The sequence below is a fragment of the Cetorhinus maximus genome, chromosome 1 (genome assembly GCF_964194155.1).
Source record: "Cetorhinus maximus chromosome 1, sCetMax3.hap1.1, whole genome shotgun sequence".
NCBI classification, from domain to species: Eukaryota; Metazoa; Chordata; class Chondrichthyes; order Lamniformes; family Cetorhinidae; genus Cetorhinus; species Cetorhinus maximus.
In genome coordinates this window covers 199,355,446-199,372,673 of record NC_135879.1, presented here as the reverse complement: position 1 = coordinate 199,372,673, position 17,228 = coordinate 199,355,446, and the positions used below count along the sequence as shown (strand labels likewise).

At 42.0% G+C, this 17,228-nt stretch overlaps 1 protein-coding gene across 2 annotated transcripts in view; it reads right to left on the bottom strand.

The window, feature by feature from the left end:
* LOC144686425 (interleukin-11 receptor subunit alpha-like) overlaps positions 1-9,179 on the bottom strand; it is a 101,996-nt gene extending 92,817 nt beyond the window's left edge. For both annotated transcript variants that reach the window (XM_078551619.1, XM_078551629.1), the window contains exon 1: positions 9,009-9,179. The gene's annotated coding sequence lies outside the window, so the exon portion shown is untranslated. The remainder of the gene's footprint in view (positions 1-9,008) is intronic.
* Between the last annotated feature and the right edge of the window lie 8,049 nt (positions 9,180-17,228).

Genomic DNA, 17,228 nt, shown 5'->3' with positions numbered 1-17,228 from the left:
ATTTGTAGGCGCAAACAAATGAACTCTTCCACTACTGGCACATTGTGGCTACAGAGTAGCTACAATCTAAACTATGCACTGCAACAGCTCACAAAGGTTATTTCGACACCACCTATCTCTTCCGCAACCTTCATCCACCAAGAAGGGGAACACAACTCAATTTCTCCTGTAGGTCACACATCTTGCTGACATGGGCAAATATAATTATTCCTTCATTGTCACTGGGTTGGAATCTAGAAATTCCCTACCTAACACCATCACGGGTGCACCATCACCATAAGATCAGCAGCAGTTCAGGGAAAAGGATTTGCATTTATGTAACGCCTTGTGTCACGACTCACTGGGGTTAGTGTGCTATATAATATCAAGCCCCACTGTTCCCCGAGCCACGACAAATGTGAAAAGGTTGATTAAACTACCAAACTGCCCAATTTTACCTAACTGTTTAATTTAGGTTAACAGAATATGAGCACCAGATTTGTAAACTTAATACGTAAATAACTGTTTATTAAACAAATTGTCCTTAACCAGTGGCAAAAGAAAGAATATGAACTAACTTTTAACTCTATAAATTAAACTCTACCCTTCTTAAATCACAATACACAAACACACGCACACACACATATAAGACATACAAAACATGGATCTGAAGGGTGAGATAAAACAGTTCAGTAGCACCAATCCGGAATACGGGATTAGATGGGCTGATTTTGATTGATGTCTTCCAAATTCCTTGCTGCTCGTTGTTAATGACACAAGATGGTCTTCCAGCACTTTCAGTCTGTAGTTCATTGGTTGAAAACTTGCTTTTCAATGTCTCTACTGGTGACTTTCCTCTTGACAGGGGGATTTTCAGAGAGAGCAGGTTACAGAGATATGAAGAAAAAGCCAGCTAGCTAGCCTTATAGGTCTACTGGAATCTTACAGACACAGGAAGAGAGGTTTTAGGTGTGTTCTCTTTGCAGGCTAGGATCTCTCTGGTCGCTGCTATCACACAAAACCTTGGTCATCTGATCAGGAGCCAATTAAAATGTTGTTGCTAACCTTAGTTCAGGACCCCTTTACGGCACCATTGCGTCCAACCTGGCACACTGTGTTCCAGGAGATAGCAACATTGTATATTCCTCACGCAAAAACAGAAAATGTTGCTTTTTTTTTCGCTTTTATATTGTATATTCCTCACTCTGTTCCAATGAACATGTTTTTCAACTGCAGCCATGGTAGTTTTTAAAACCACAGTCCCACAGAAATAAAGAAAAATAAAAAGACATGTTCCTTACAGGAAATCCCAAACTTTACAGCCAATGAAGTACAGTAAAGTCCCACTGTTCACAGGGGGTTACATTCCAGCGAAACCTCGCAAATGGTGAAATCGTGACCAATGAACACGCTTTTCCATGGGGCTGAATTAGATGGATTCCAGCCTTGCGAGGGAAGCTCTGGTTTGGGCAGTTACTCTGCACAAAATTGTGATGCAGTACCTGTATCTGACAGACGGGGGAACCTCTGAGCAATACATCGGCGAAGATTTCAAAATGAACAGAGCCGTTATTACGGCGCGATTCAGATATTTCCATGTTAATCCCTTCGTTCAGGCTTCACTTCAGTTGCAACCATTCCCGTCTCTGCTCTATTATGACTGTTGTCTCCCCAGGGAAAGAAGCGAGGGGGGAGAAGAAACGGCAGATGAGCGAACACTGCTCACGCAATGCGCAATTCTGTGTACAATGTGCGGGTAAGTCAAAACGCGGACCAGGAAGTCGCAAACAGCAGGACTTTAGTGTACTTTTGAAGTGTAGCCTTTATTGCAAGGGGGTTGAAGTATAATTATAGGGAACTCTCACTGTAACTGTTCAGGGCATTGGGTGAGATTGCACCTAGAGTACTTTGTACAGTTTTGGTCTCCTTCCTTGAGGATAGATATAGTTGCACATGAAGCTGTTCAGAGAAGCTTCACTAGGTTGATCTAGGAAGGAAGGGGTTGTCTTTTGAGAAAAGGTTGAGCAGATTGGACTATACTGTTTGGAGTTAAGAAGTATCAGGACATACAAGATTCTGAGGGGCATTGACAGGGTAGATACAGGGGATCTTTTCCCTCGAGGGAGTGGGGGGGGGGGGGGGGGGGGGGGAATCTAGAACTAGGCAGAGCTGTTTAAAAATAAGGGGTCTCCCATCTAAGATGGAAATTAGGAGGAATTTCTTCTCTCAGAGGACCATTTGCCTTTGGAATTCTCTTCCATATAGAACATTGGAGGTTGGGTCATTGGATATATTCAAGGCTGAGTTAGACAGATTTTTGTTCTAAAACGGAGGCAAGGGTCATGGGAGGCGGGCAGGAAAGTGGAATTAAGATCACAATCAGATCAGCCACGATCTTATGGAAAGGTGGGGCAGGCTCGATGGACCAAATGGCCCACTCGTGCTATTTCTTACGATCCAGTCACTGTTGCAATGCAGGAAGCTTCCGAGGGCAATAAATGTGGTCTTACCCACATCGCTCACAACCCAAGAGCAACTTTTTACAGAGGAATTAGGAACAGGAGTAGGCCAGAAAAGCAGCACAGTAAATCTCCAATTAAACCCCAAGGAACTGCAAGTTAACTTTTCATTTTTGTTCATATCTCTTCCCCAACAAAATCTGAGTAATAACATTTCTGAAGCCAAAAGTAGAAGTACAAGGCATAACAATGAGCCTGAAGAAAGTCTTTTTACTGACTACTATGGGTGTGAAGTAGGAAGGAGGAAAACAAAACGGTGTGATAATCAATTTGCTTTGAAGATTTTTTTTATATCATTTGATTTTCAAACCGATATTTTTAACCCTTAGAACTGAAAATGGAATTGTTTTTCGAAAATCGAGTTTATCAGGCTGTGAAGCTTTCAATGCACAGCTGTTATGCAGAATAATCTCGAAGCATTATAGGTGTTTGTAAATAATTTTAGATAAAAGCTGCACCAAACAATTATCTTGGTATTACCAAAAACATAAAATAATGTACTTGCATATATTAATCATGAAATAAATGGAATCATTTATCTCTCCAGGTGCTTTTACATTGACTTTAAGAGAGGTGCTTCATCTGTGTTCCCGATGCATGGGTTTCAGACGCCTGGTGGCAACTCTTAATGTAAATTTTCTGCACTCACTAAGACCAATTGCTGGGAAGAGCCTGCTTTTTCAGTCAGTTTATACTGGGGCTCCCAAGGTTCGTGTACCACTCACCAACCATGCTGAGAATCCCTCTAAGGCCAGATTAAACGCAGCCATGGATAGCCACGGTTAGCTGTAGATTCACACCCACTACTTCTTGATCTCAGGTGTATCATAATCCACATTTGCAAAAAAAAAATGAAGACTGTTCTGGAAGTATTCCGTGTACTCAGGACAATCAATATAAAGGATCAAGTGAGGGTAAACTTGACAAACCAAAATAACAGGCTTCTGTGATGGAGAGGAAGGAAGGAATGCAAGAAGGTTTCCAGCAGACTTCAGACTTGTTAAAGTCCAGACTGACCAAGGAGCATAGCTGATAAAAACAAAAAACTACTGCGGATGCTGGAAATCTAAAACAAAAACAGAATTAACTGGAAAAACTCAGCAGGTCTGGCAACATCGGCAGAGAAGAAAAAAGTTGACGTTTCAAGTCCTCATGACCCTTCAACAGAACTGAGTAATATTAGGAGAGGGGTGAAATATAAGCTGGTTTAAGGTGGGGGGGGGGGGGGGGGGGGGGGGGGGGGGTGGTTGCAGGCACAAGCAAGCAGTGATAGGAGCAGATAATCAAAAGATGAGCATAGCTGATGATGAGTCTTAATTAAGGAAGGTGCCTCTTTCACAGGACAATCATGTGACTCACTGTGAATTCAACAAAGTTCAAAGGACACCACAGTTTATAAAACAAAGTATGCAGAAAAACCGTTTAAAAAAAATAGGATTTGACATAAAGCCTTTTATGGCATGATTAGACTTGAGGCACTGGTGCAGGGTCATGACCTGCAAAGGGACATCTGTTTTTAATTCTTTCATGGGATTTGGGCATCACTGACAACACCTGCATTTGTTGCCCATCCCTAATTGCCACTGAATTGAGTGGCTTTCTAGGCCATTTCAGAGAACAGTTAAGTGTCAACCACATTCCCATTGACCTGGAGTCACTTAGGAGGTGGTTGACAGGAGGTTTGATTGGGGTATTCAAAATTATGCAGGACCTGGACACTGTAGACAGGGAGAACTTGTTTCCATTGGTGGAAGGATTGAGCACCAGATGGCACAGTTTTAAAGTAACTGGCAAAAGAAGCAATAATGACACGAGGAAAAACTTTTTTTCGCTCAGTGAGTGATTAGGATCAGGAATGCACTGCCCGAGAGTGTGGTGGAGGCAAGTTTAATCATGGTTTTCAAAAGGGAACTGAAAAAGCACCTGAAGAGAAAACATTTGCAGAGCAACAGGGAAAAGGCGGGTGTGGGACCAGCTGGAATGCCCTTGTAGCAGACCAGCATGGGCTCGATGGGCCAAATGGTTCCTTCTGTGCTGTATTATTCTGTGATACTATGATACATGTTATCAAAACCAGGTAAAGACGGCAGATTTCTTTCCCTAAAGGGCATTAGTGAACCAGATGAACCACCAATGATAGTTTCATGTCACCATTACTGAGGCTAGCTTTCTATTCCAGATTTTGTTTTAAATTGGATTCTAAATTCCACCAGCTGCCATGGTGCAATTTGAACCCATGTCCCTAGAACATTAGCCTGGGCGTCTCACTTATTCATCCAGTGATATTATCACAACATCACCGTCTCCCTGGCTCTGTCCTGCTCTACGGTCAATTCAAAGGTGCATTCATATAAGCATACTGGCAGAAATTCTTTAATTTTTTTTGAAAATGTGAGTAAAGACAGAGGAGAAATTGTTGTTGAGAAAGTTGGCTCTTTGCTATAACTAGGTAGTTTAAACATTAAATTTAAAAACATTCTAGGTGGGTCAACAGGTCACTTGGGAGTGCTTTAAAGTTTATCTCACGAGTTACAGCTCCACTAAACCAGATAGAAAGCCAAAGTGCATAAGGCCGGCCACTTTCTCACTCAAGGTTACCAACATGAGGCTACGTACTCAGGAGCTCTTTGCCACAGGAGATGGAGAGAGAAAAAAATGACCTCTGCAGATAAAATTAGCAAAAAAAAGTAGTTGAAATTACAATCAATTGAAAAAGACATTGAAGCAGCAACTGGATGTGAGATGTTGGCTCTGGGTGTGAAGACACTGTTTTCATTCATGGTTAATGCCAAAATATGCAGTACAAATAACAACTTAACTTGTAATTATGACAGCTTCTGCTCTGATGTAATACAAAAACTGTAATATAATTGAACCATCACACTTGAAAATAACAGCAATAAAACTGATGAGTAATTATGCCCCATCATATGCAAAACATTCTTGGAGGCAGATGCTCAAATGTTATCCCCTTCATGCCAATAGCCCAGCTAACACCAAAACTATTTCAATAACTGCTGTAACAAAAGCATGTTCACTGGTTTTCTGTAACACAGCCAACAAAGTGACTGTATTCATGAAGAACTGTGACAGAATTAAAGTGACTCCAAAAGGAAAAGGGTGCAGATGCTGGAAATGTGAAATGAAAACTGAAAATGCTGGAAGTACTCAGCAGGTCAAGCAGCATCTGTGGAGAGCAAGAGTTAATATTTCAGGTCGATATTTCACAACCTTTCATCAGGAAGTTAACTTTGCTTCTTTTTCCACAGTTGCTGAGTATTTCCAGCATTTTGTTTTTATTTCACTGAACTGACTAATTGGTTTCAAACTTCAAATGACTTCAGATAACAAATAATTGTTTGGCATGTGCTCAAAAATATAGAAGTTAGAATACAAAGAATGGTGATGAAAAATATTTTTGTAGAAGATCTTTCCCCTTGATATGTCACCCTGACCAGCATTCATCAGCACTCAAATCTGTTATGTATATAAAAACATCCTCCCTTATAGAAAGAGGTAAAGAGAATTTAAAGTGATCTTCCCATTATGGTCAACTGCCTCGGAAGAGTGTGCACAGGTTCTCCCTCAAATAAAATGCACAAAAACGTTTTGCTGGCCTTTCATTTCCTATTCAACACATCTAAAGCTTTGCAAAGTTTGAGACTGGACAATTAAAGAGGGATCTGGGTGACAGTTGCCTTATGTCTAAAGGGAAATTAACCCAAGCAATGAAATACAAAATACAAAATAAATCATTTACCAGATCCACAGGACAAAGGATGAGAGAAATGGAAATGGAACTAGCACCAATAGGAAATGAAGGACTGGGTGATCGATATTCACAGGGTTGGGTTGTTGGATCAAGATACCCCTGCCTGCTGCTTGTCTTTTTTAAACATCTTGACTAGATGCAAGGAAAAAGACTCCCGCATTGAAATTGCAATGCATATAGTTTGCATGAAATTCCTTTGCCATTTCTTGGAGCTGTTAACAGTTTACATTCTGCAGATTATCAGCAAGATTAGAATTGGATAAAATAATTTTCTATTAAATTATTCTATAGAGTAGCGGCAGTAAATAATTTCAGGGTTCTAGGACTGCAATAATCCAGCAAAACAAAAGAAGGGCTTATGCAGCCTACCAATTTAAGAAAACATACTTCCCAGCATTATGTCCCTAACTAAATATTGGGAAGAGTGAAGCCACTGTCTTCAGTTTATATTACAAACCCCAATCCCTAGCAACTAACTCCATCCCTCTCCCCTACCAGTGTCTGAGACCAAAACAGACCATTCGCAACCTGAGTGTCCTGTTTGACCCCGAGTTGAGCTTCCAACCCCACATCTACTCTCTGCAAACTGGAGCTCATCCCAAACACTGATGCCACTAGCACCAAGTCCATTTACTCATTATCCCTGTGCAAGCTGACATGCATCGGCTCCCAGTCAAACAACACCTTGATATTAAAATCTCAGGTCGAATTTTATCGCGAAGACTGAAGTTTCTCCACCAGGCCCAAAAGCAGGAGGTGACACCATCTCAACCAGCGGCAGGACCCAAGGACCCATGTTCGCAGCAGTGGATGCTGTTGGGGCTTCTGTCCCATAGCCTCCTGTAGTGCCACAATCCTTCAAATCTTTGCATTTCTCCAATTTTGTTGTCTGGCACATCCCTAATTTCAGTGCTTCAACATTGGTGGCTGTGCATCTGTCGAGGTTGAAGCTCTGGAATTCCTCTCTGTTTTTCTACCTCCCTCTCCTCCTTAAAACCTATCCCTTTGACCAAGCTTTTGGTAACCCTGGCCAATACCTGCTAATGTGGCTTGGTGCTGATTTTTTTCTCTCTGATAATGGTAAAGAAAGGACTTTCATTTATCTAGTGCTTTTCACAACTGCCAGGCATTTCAAAGTGCTTTACAACGAATGAAGTAGTTTTAGAAGCATGGTCACTGTTGTAATATAGGAAACACAGCAGCCAATTTGCACACAGCAAACTCACATCACACAGCAATGTGATAATGACTTGAAAACTTCATTTTGTGATGTTGATTGAGGGAGAAGTATTGGCCAGGTCACCAGGGATAACTATCCTGCTCTTCTTCAAAACTGCATTATGGGATCTTTACATCCACTCAAGCAGGCAGATGGGGCCTTAGTTTGACATCTCATCCAGAAGACAGCACCTCTGACAATGCAGTACTCCCTCAGCAATGTACTGGCGGATCACCAAAGATCCATGTGCTCATGCCCAGGACTTGAGGCTTGAACTTGAAACCTTATGACACAGAGGCCAGAGTGCTACCCACTAAGCCACAGCTAACACTCAAATGATCCGACATTTACTGCACTAACGGTGGCATATAAATGAAAGTTGTTGTTATTATTGTCACTCAAGACGTTCAAGCTTTCAAGGTGGTTTCAGGAATAAGCAACCTGTGTATGAACTATTTGCAATTCAAGAACTTGAACCAAGGGCTCAATAATATCTCCACAAAGAACGCCATCCTAAAATATACTTTTACTGCAAAATCATCTCGACACAAACAACACGAGAACGAACATTTTTTTTAAAAAAAAAGATCTACGGCGAAGAGATGTTTTAAAAGTACAAGTACGCTGTTTTCCTAAGTGAGGATTTTTTTTGAAGAATACACTACCACCAGTGAATTAAAAGCACATCATTGAGGAGGAGGAGCAGGACAGAAACGCTTTGAAGTCTTTATAACTTACAAAACACTCATCGCAAAAGTTAAAGCGCACAATGATTGCAGTGTTAGCGAGGGAAGAAATAAAAACTTTGAACTTTACCGTTAACAGAAAGTTATAATTAACTGAAATAATTATGCCGATGAAAGCTCTAGTAAATGATAGATTTCAAATGGAGTAAACATGAAAGAATTCAAAAGACTCAATAATAGGTTTAACCGATTATGACTTCAAAGTACAAAACTCCTAAAAGATTAAGTGCAAAACGGATAAAGCTAAGGCATTGCTAATAATGGTTTGGAAGGGGGGGGGGGGAAACACTACTGAAGAGACAAGCCCTTAATATGTTTTCTTTAAAATCACAGCACAATACTCGTAATTTCTTGGATTGTACAACTGCGAGGAAACAAGATATTTATTTCATGGGTAAAAAGAGAGTTACTTGCTGCGAGGGTCGCAGAAATACCAGGTCAAGTTTTATTGATGTGGTAGATAGCAATAAAACGAAAGTTAAATAATGGCATTGGTGTTAGTGTTCGACTTCTAACATCCTCGAGAGTCGGAAACTAAATCCCAAGTTTAGGAAAGAAACGCCCCATATTGTACAATCTGACAAGCAGCCTACACAGAGGGCATGACTGAGCCAAGTCAAACAAGACTTCAAACCCCCCTCCCTCCCCTCTCTCTCCATGCACAAAGAGAGGGAGAAAAATCTCTCTCACAAACTTTTGTTGCAAAGCCACAATGCACACATTCACATTCGCACTGAAACGTTTATTGAATCCATACACATTGTCCTGGTTACCTTGTGCGTTCTTTGTGGGTTCACCCAGCTGGTTCTTCCATGTCTCCTTCACTCGTACCGCTGCTCTGGCTGTGAGAACCGAATCAGACACCACACGCTGGGCTCCGGCTCAAGCACAGGCTCCCCTGTCAATCAGCCGCACTCAGCTCCTCACTCTCCGCCCCGGGAGCGAGAAACCAGAAGCTCAACAAACACCGGATGCACCGCCCCTACTCCCCCCCCCCCCCCCCTCTCCAACTCCTGCAAACACCATTGGCCGCTCCTGCTGTCCATCCCTGATGTCCGTCTCGTGAGCAGAACATGCTGCAGCGATGCACACCCCTAAGGGAAAAAGAAAGACTTACATACATGTAGCTCTTTACATGACCATCGACCATGTCGAAGCGCCTTGCAGACAGTGAAGTACTGCACTTCTGAAGCGTGTTCGCTCTCGTACTGCGGTAACAGGGCAGCCAGTTTTGCGCACAGCAAATTTTCACACACACCAATGTGATAACGGCCAGATAGTCTGTTTTTCCTGATGTTAATTGAGGGATAAAACATTGCCAGGACTCGAAGGATAACTGTACTGCTCTCATTGGAATTAATGCAATGGCACCTTTTGTATCCACAAGAGCAAGTAGATGTGGACCTCTCATCCAAAAGACTCCCTCATTATTGCACGGGAGTGTTAACCTTTATTTTTATGCTCAGGTTCCGAAGGGGACTTGAACCCAGAACCTTATGGCTCAGGCAAAATGACAGGGCAAACAAAGTGTCGCCATTGTCACAGATAATCTGTAGGTGCCTGCATACTGATCTATCTATTCAAACATGTGTGAAATGCATTACCAACTTTCTGAAATTTATATTGTCCCTGGGCATTTAGATAAGAATCTCTGCTATGTAATAAAAAACATCTTGCATTCACACAGTGCTTTTGGTGCAGTAAGGCGTTGTGAGGCAATTCACAGGAGAGTAATCAGACACCAATCCTAAAAAGGAGATTAGAGGTGTGATGAAAAGCTTGACCAAGAGGTGGTTTTAAGGCAAGGACCAATATAGATCAGTGAGCATAGGGTGATGGGTGAATGCAACTTAGTGCGAGTTAGGATACAGACAGCAGAGTTTTGGATGAGCTCAAGCTTATAGAAGATTAGAGTTGTAGGCCAGCTAGGGGAGCACTGGGATAGGGGATAAAAGCAAAATACTGCAGATGTTGGAAATCTGAAACAAAAACAAAAATTGCTGGAAAAACTCAGCAGGTCTGACAGCATCTGTGGAGAGAAAGACAGAGTTAACGTTTTGAATCCGTATGAACCTTGAAGAGTCATACAGACTCGATACGTTAACACTGGAATAGGGGAGTCTAGAGATAAACAAACATGGATAGAGGTTTGAGCAGCAGATAGGCAGAGGTTTGAGAGGGGCTATGTTACAGAGATGGAAGTAGGAGATCTTTGTTTATTTTTTACTCATTCATGGGATGTAAGCACCGTTGGCTAGGCCAGCATTTATTGCCCATCCCTAATTGCCCTTGAGACCTTCTTTAACCGCTGCTGTCCGTGTGGTATAGGTACACCCACAGTGCTGTTAGGGAGGATTTTGACCCAGCAGCAGTGAAGGAACAGCAATATATTTCCAAGTCAGGATGGTGAGTGGCTTGGAGGGGAAGTTGCAGGTGTTGGTGTTCCAGTGTGTTTGCTGCCTTTGGCCTTCTAGATGGTAGTGGTTGTGGATTTGGAAGGTGCTGTCAAAGGATCTTTGGTGAATTCTTTGCAGTACACCTTGTAGATGGTGCAAACTGCTGCCACTGTGCGTTAGTGGTGGAGGCAGTGGATGTTTGTAGATGGGTTGCCAATCAAGTGAGCTGTTATGTCCTGGATGGTGTCGAGCTTCTCGAGTGTTGTCGGAGCTGCACTCATCCAGGCAAGTGGAGAGTATTCCATCACATTCCTGACTTGTGCCTTGTAGATGGTGGACAGGCTTTGGAGATCAGGAGGTGAGTTACTTGCCGCAGGATTCCTACCCTCCGACTTGCTCTTGTAGCCACGCTATTTATATGGCCATTCCAGTTCAGTTTCTGGCCATGGGTAACCTCCAGGATATTGTAACGGAACAAATATGGGATTGGAAGCTCCGCGTGCTCAAATAGGATGCCAGAGTTCAAAACAGGTTGGTTCAGGTGGAGAAAATGGCAAAGGAGCTCCATGGAAGCAGTAGCTAGGAAACAGAGTTTGTGGTGGGGCTGAATTACATATTGGGAAGCTCAAAGCTAATGAAAAATTGTGGCTCATTCAGAACTGGATGTTGGACATGCAAGCTGCCAACATGAAGGAGGGGTTGAGAAAGGTGGTGGTGAGGTGGAGTTGGGTGGCATCAGCGTACATGTGGAACTTTTTTCAATTTAAATGTTAAACTGAGTCCCCATCTATATTTTCAGGTGGACATAACAGACCCCATGACAATGTTTCAAGAAGAGCAGGGGAGTTATCCTCAGTGTCTTATCATAGAATCATATTGTCTCAGCCAGAAGACAGGAAGGAAAATATATATCTAAGTCCACTTGGCTACTTTATAAAATTATTCTATTTTTAAAATGGGCAAAGGTTTTACCCTGACATGCCTGACTAGCAATGACTTAGACCAGAGGAATTTCTAACCTTCAGGAACGAGCAGTTACTTTTAAAGAGGTGCTAATGCCCCCCGTGAGTGCAGAAAATCAAATTCCAAAGAAATAGACCAACACCCTTTACATTTCTAGAGCAGAGCCCTGGCCAATGAAGCCAGGACCATGTCTGCAAGGACCAAACGGACCCTGATTCCCCTATTAAATGCCTCAAGATTCCAAACCTGGAAAAATACATCCTTTGTCCAACGCCCAGGAAGAAGAAGTGGGAGGTTTTTCACATGACCTCCCTCAAGCTGCTAGAACCTGTAATATTGCCGTGTGGAACTGAACCCAGGCAGCCTACCATTTTACCACCTAACAGGGTAGCAGCAGAAAGAGCTATGTTCAGGTAAATTGCCTGGCCCTAATCTACACTGTGAACTACTGGAACATCAGAACTCCTGAATCTGGGCCTATAAAACTAATTCATCTCTACGTGCCCTTTTCCATTGGGCAAGTCCTCGCTTTTGGGATGACGGATCACCCTGCCACAGTTTCAGCCTGCTAACCTCAGAAGGAGTACACCATTGGACTTTTGATTTTGGACTCTGGACTCATGTGAAACCATAACTCTTATTTTTATCGTAGTCTCACCCTGTACCCCTTTCTTTCCCTCCACACATTTTGTGTGTGTGTAAAATAAACCAACCCTCTTATTTTGCCTTATCTCGAGTTTGCTGTGGGGTTATTAATAGAGGATTGGATCACTCCAACATGAAGGGTTGGGGTAAATACGCCACCACTTATAAAGGGGGAAAATTGGAAATCAAAAACACCTTTCTGTTTATGCACGGTAGTGAGAGGATAAATCAGGGCCGTTTAAATTAATTCCCCTTCTGTCCATAACTATATCATGGAACGTAAGAATGGTTACACCATGGAAGGAGGCCATTCGGCCTATTGTGCCTGTGTTGGCTCGCTGCAAGAGCAATTCACCTGGTGCCATTCCCCAGTCTTTTCCCCGTAGCCCTGCACATTATTCCTCTTCAGGTAATGATTCAATTCTCTTTCGAAAGCCATGATTTAACCTGCCACTGTCTTGGCCAACATTTATCCTTGATCAACAACCAAAAATCAAATTATCTGGTCATTATCACATTGCTGTTTGTGGGAGCTTACTATGCGTAAAAAATGTTACAACAGTGATTCCACTTTAAAAGCACCTCATTGGCTGCAAACAACTTTGAGGTGCCTGGCGCTTGTGGAAGGCATTATATAACTGCAAGTCTTTTTTTTCTTTCTTTTTAAGAATATTCTTTCAGGTGATGTTACCAATGGGCTGAATGTAGATGAGAAATAGGAGGGGAACCAAGGATAGATTCCTAGGAACTCTAGAGACAATGGTGTGGATACGGAAGATTCTATAAATTTACATATGGTAGATAGGAATATTTATATTATTTATATACTTAGAATAAGTAAATTCATAGAATTAGATAGAATATACAGTATGAAAACAGGCCATTCGGCCCAACTGAAATGTACTGGTTATATCAGATTCTAATACCCGTGAAAATAATTTTGAATCTTACATCGCCACATGAACCATTGAGAATCCTTTAAAAATAAGGGATCATGTCTGTATTAAAGTTTTGCAAATATGCCAGAGATATTGGTATGCTCAAGGATTCCTAGCTGGTAACTTTGTCCTGCCATTTGCACTTCAGATGTTGGAGTTTGAGCTTGTCAAGCCTGTATAACCCACTATCATAAATTCATTATCATTGTTTATCAGGTAGGTAGGCAGGTCATTAAAGGGTAAGCAATGTGAAAGATGGGGGGAAGATGGTAACCACCATGAAAGGGAAAGGGATTAGGGCATAAGGCGGGGAGAGTCAAGGTCACTATCAGGGGTGGGGAGGTGGCAGCTGGCAGTAGCCTGCATGGTTTTAAGCTAGGTAGGTTATAAACTAATGGACCAAAATCTACTGACAAAGTAACGGTGAGGCTACTGGTGCTCACCATTATTTGTGCAAATTGCACAGCAATGCCAGATGAGGGCAGGTGCACAGTTAAATACAAAAATCTGGAAGTTGCGGCTTGAGATGCACTGCTTTGCCATTAGCTTCTTGAAAACTGCGTCTTGTTGATTCGTCATTCAAATACATTTCAGGTTTTGTTTATAAGTCTATTTGATTTCATGTCTCAAATGCAATCACTTTTTTCTCTCTCTCTCTTTCTCTTTTATTCTAATTAGAATCCTTTGGAGTGTCCTTCATGATATTTTGATCTAATTCTGGAAAAAATGCAAAAATAATCTAGCTTGATATTGTTGCCTTGATCACAGTTGATTGTCAATCCTATTTTCTAAGGAATTGTTCGATTAAAGCAATTGGACTTTGTTATGTGCTTGGGTCCTTCATAGATTCCTGAAAGTTGGTTAATATTTCTGATTTGTGTGATCATTAATTAATTCATTCCCTGGGATTTCTCCCATGTGTTGAGTGCGGCAATAGAACTATGGCAGAAGAAAATTCATAACAGCACCAGCATCTTTGAATGTACAATCTAGATGTATGAATTGGAAAAGTTTACTTAAATATAAAGAATTATAGACATATACAGCACAAAGGAGGCCATTCATTCCAACATGCATACTGTTTGCCAAAATGGTTCAAACTAATCCATTTTTCTGCCCCCCTAAACCTTTAAATTCCTTTGCTTCATACATTTTTTTCAGCTTTCTCTTAGGAGACAACAATGATGACCACCTCCTCAGCTTTTGTAGGAAAGTGTTTCCTGCCCCAACAGCCCTCTACTTTAAAAGGCTTGTCAAACTTACCTAGTATTTTTATTGTTTTATTTTATTCAATTATAAATATTTTGGGTTACTCTTTTAGCTGCATGAACGTAGTTTGGCAAGCAATATTTGTCCATTATCTAAGAAACTGAACATGTAGTAGGAACCCTATCCAAACTCTAGTAAGCAAGTTACCACAATTAACACCAGAGGAAAATACTGTGGGTGCTTGAAATCTGAAATAAAACAGAAAATGCTGGAAATACTCAGCAGACCTGGAAGCATCTGTGGGGAGAGAAACTTGGGTTGATGATCTTTTATCGTTTCTCTATCCACAGATTCTGCCAGACCTGCTGAGTATTTCCAGAATTTTCTATTTTTATTACTGTTAATTGTTATACCTAATCATATTGAGCCATAACTTCCTCAGAGTGGCAGTTAGCATTGAATTGCCACTCTGTGTCCAATTATTAACGTGAATTTTTTTCCAAGCCTGTCTAGCCCAACCTTCTGACTCAGACCAGGCGAGATCCAGGTAGTGTAGCTTGTCCCCGAGGCCCAGCATCAGAGTCCAGCTCTGTCAAAGTGAAGGAGGCGATGTGAAAGCACAACGTGAATGTCTCACAGCGTTGCAAGGCCTAAAGACCAACCCAGACATACGCATCAGTAAACCTGACAAAGGGATGGGAATAGTCATCCTTAACATAAGTGACTATATCAATGAAATGCACGCCATTCTTAATGACAGGTCCAAATTCATGTCCATAGGACCTGTTGCTCAACATGACTGGACAGCCTTGCTCGAAAGTAAGCTAAAAAAATGTTTGCTGGACTTGTGTAGGAGCGACCGCATGATATATATGACAGGGTTTGTCCTCACAGTTCGTTACATCTTTGTATGCATGGGCAGCCCAAGACACACAAAAGTGATGTCCCTCTACACCCCACCTTACCTATGACTGGTTCTGCACAACATGAATTTACCAAATAATTGGGCAAGTTGTTACAACCAGTTTTGACCAAGTTTTCCACATATACGGTGAAGGACTCCTTCACATTTGCGAAGGCCAAACAGAACTTACATATCAAAGAACAAAGAACAAAGAAAAGTACAGCACAGGAACAGGCCCCTCGGCCCTCCAAGCCTGCGCCGATCATATTGCCCGTCAACTAAAACATTTTGCACCTCCGGGGTCCGTATCCCTCTATTCCCATCCTATTCATGTATTTGTCAAGCTGCCTCTTAAACACCACTATTGTACCTGCTTCCACCACCTCCTCTGGCAGCAAATTCCAGACACTCACTACCATCTGCGTAAAAAACTTGCCCCGCACATTTCCTCTATAGTTTTCTCCTCTCACCTTAAATCTATGTCCCCTAGTAATTGACTCTTCCACCCTGGGAAAAAGCTTCTGACTATCTACTCTGTCCAAGCCACTCATAATTTTGTAAACTTCTATCAAGTTGCCCCTCAATCTCCGTTGCTCTAGTGAGAACAATCCGAGTTTCTCCAACCTCTCCTCAAAGCTAATAACCTCCAGACAAGGCAGCATCCTGGTAAACCTCCTCTGCACCCTCTCCAACGCCTCCATATCCTTCTGGTAATGTGGCGACCAGAATTGATATCGATAGCAATGCTGTGTCCATGTGCTCATTTGGCATTGGTAGCCTATTCACCAATGTTCCACTTACGGAAGCCATAGATATTTGCGCTGCAGCACTCTATCATGGCGACCTAGACCCACCACCATTATGTGAATCAGTATTCATTGAACTTATGAACTCAGCAACTCATGCAGTTGAGTTCAGCTTTAATGACGCCATGTATGGCCAAATCGATAGTGTTGCCATGGGATTGCCTCTAGGCCCAGCTCTCGCAAACATCTTTGTTGGGTTTTGTGAGAAACGTGCCTTCGAAGGAATGACACCTGACCTCCTACCACTTGCATATTTCCAATATGTGGATAATATGTTTGCTATATTTAAATCCGCAGCTGCATGTAACAATTTCCTTACATGAGTCAATGGGCTCCATCCTGCGCTCAAACTCAGCTATGAAATGGAGCAGTCAAATTAACTCCCCTTCCTTGACATACTAGTTCAGAAATCTGCCAAGGGATTCTCTACCATGGTCTACTGCAAGCCTACCTTCACTGGTCAATATACACATGGGGATTCCTACAGTTTCACACGCTATAAGATTGGTCTTATCTGTCTTGTATATCTATGGGTTCCTTAAGTGGAACATTGGTGAATAGGCTAGCACTGTCAAATGAGCACATGGACACAGCATTGCTATCGATATGCAAGTTCTGTATGGCCTTCGCAAATGTGAAGGAATCCTTCACTGTATATGTGGAAAACTTGGTCAAAACTGGTATAATCTTGTAAATAGGGCCCGAGCCATTTGCTCACCAGGCAAGCTGAAATAGGGCGCATCAAAGACATCATGCAGGATAATGACTACCCTCAATGATCAAATAATTTCACACTGTACATCACGCAAAATCATGAATGGGCCTAAGGCCATCACTTTCGGCCCTGAAAAGTGCCCAGTCTACCTCAGATTACCCTGGAAGGGCAAGGTATCTCAAAAATTTGAGCTACAGGTAAAGCTAACCATTTCACCCGCTACTATGCAGTAGCAACACGAGTGGTATTTTCCACTAACGGGATGCTGCTGTCAAGCCAAAAAGATGTTCTGTCTATCACACAAATGAGTAATGTGGTATATGAATTTCAGTGTCAGTATACTGTTAGGTATGTACACCATACGTCCCAAAGACTGACGGATCATATCAAACAGCATGCCTCAGCCGCTGTACACAA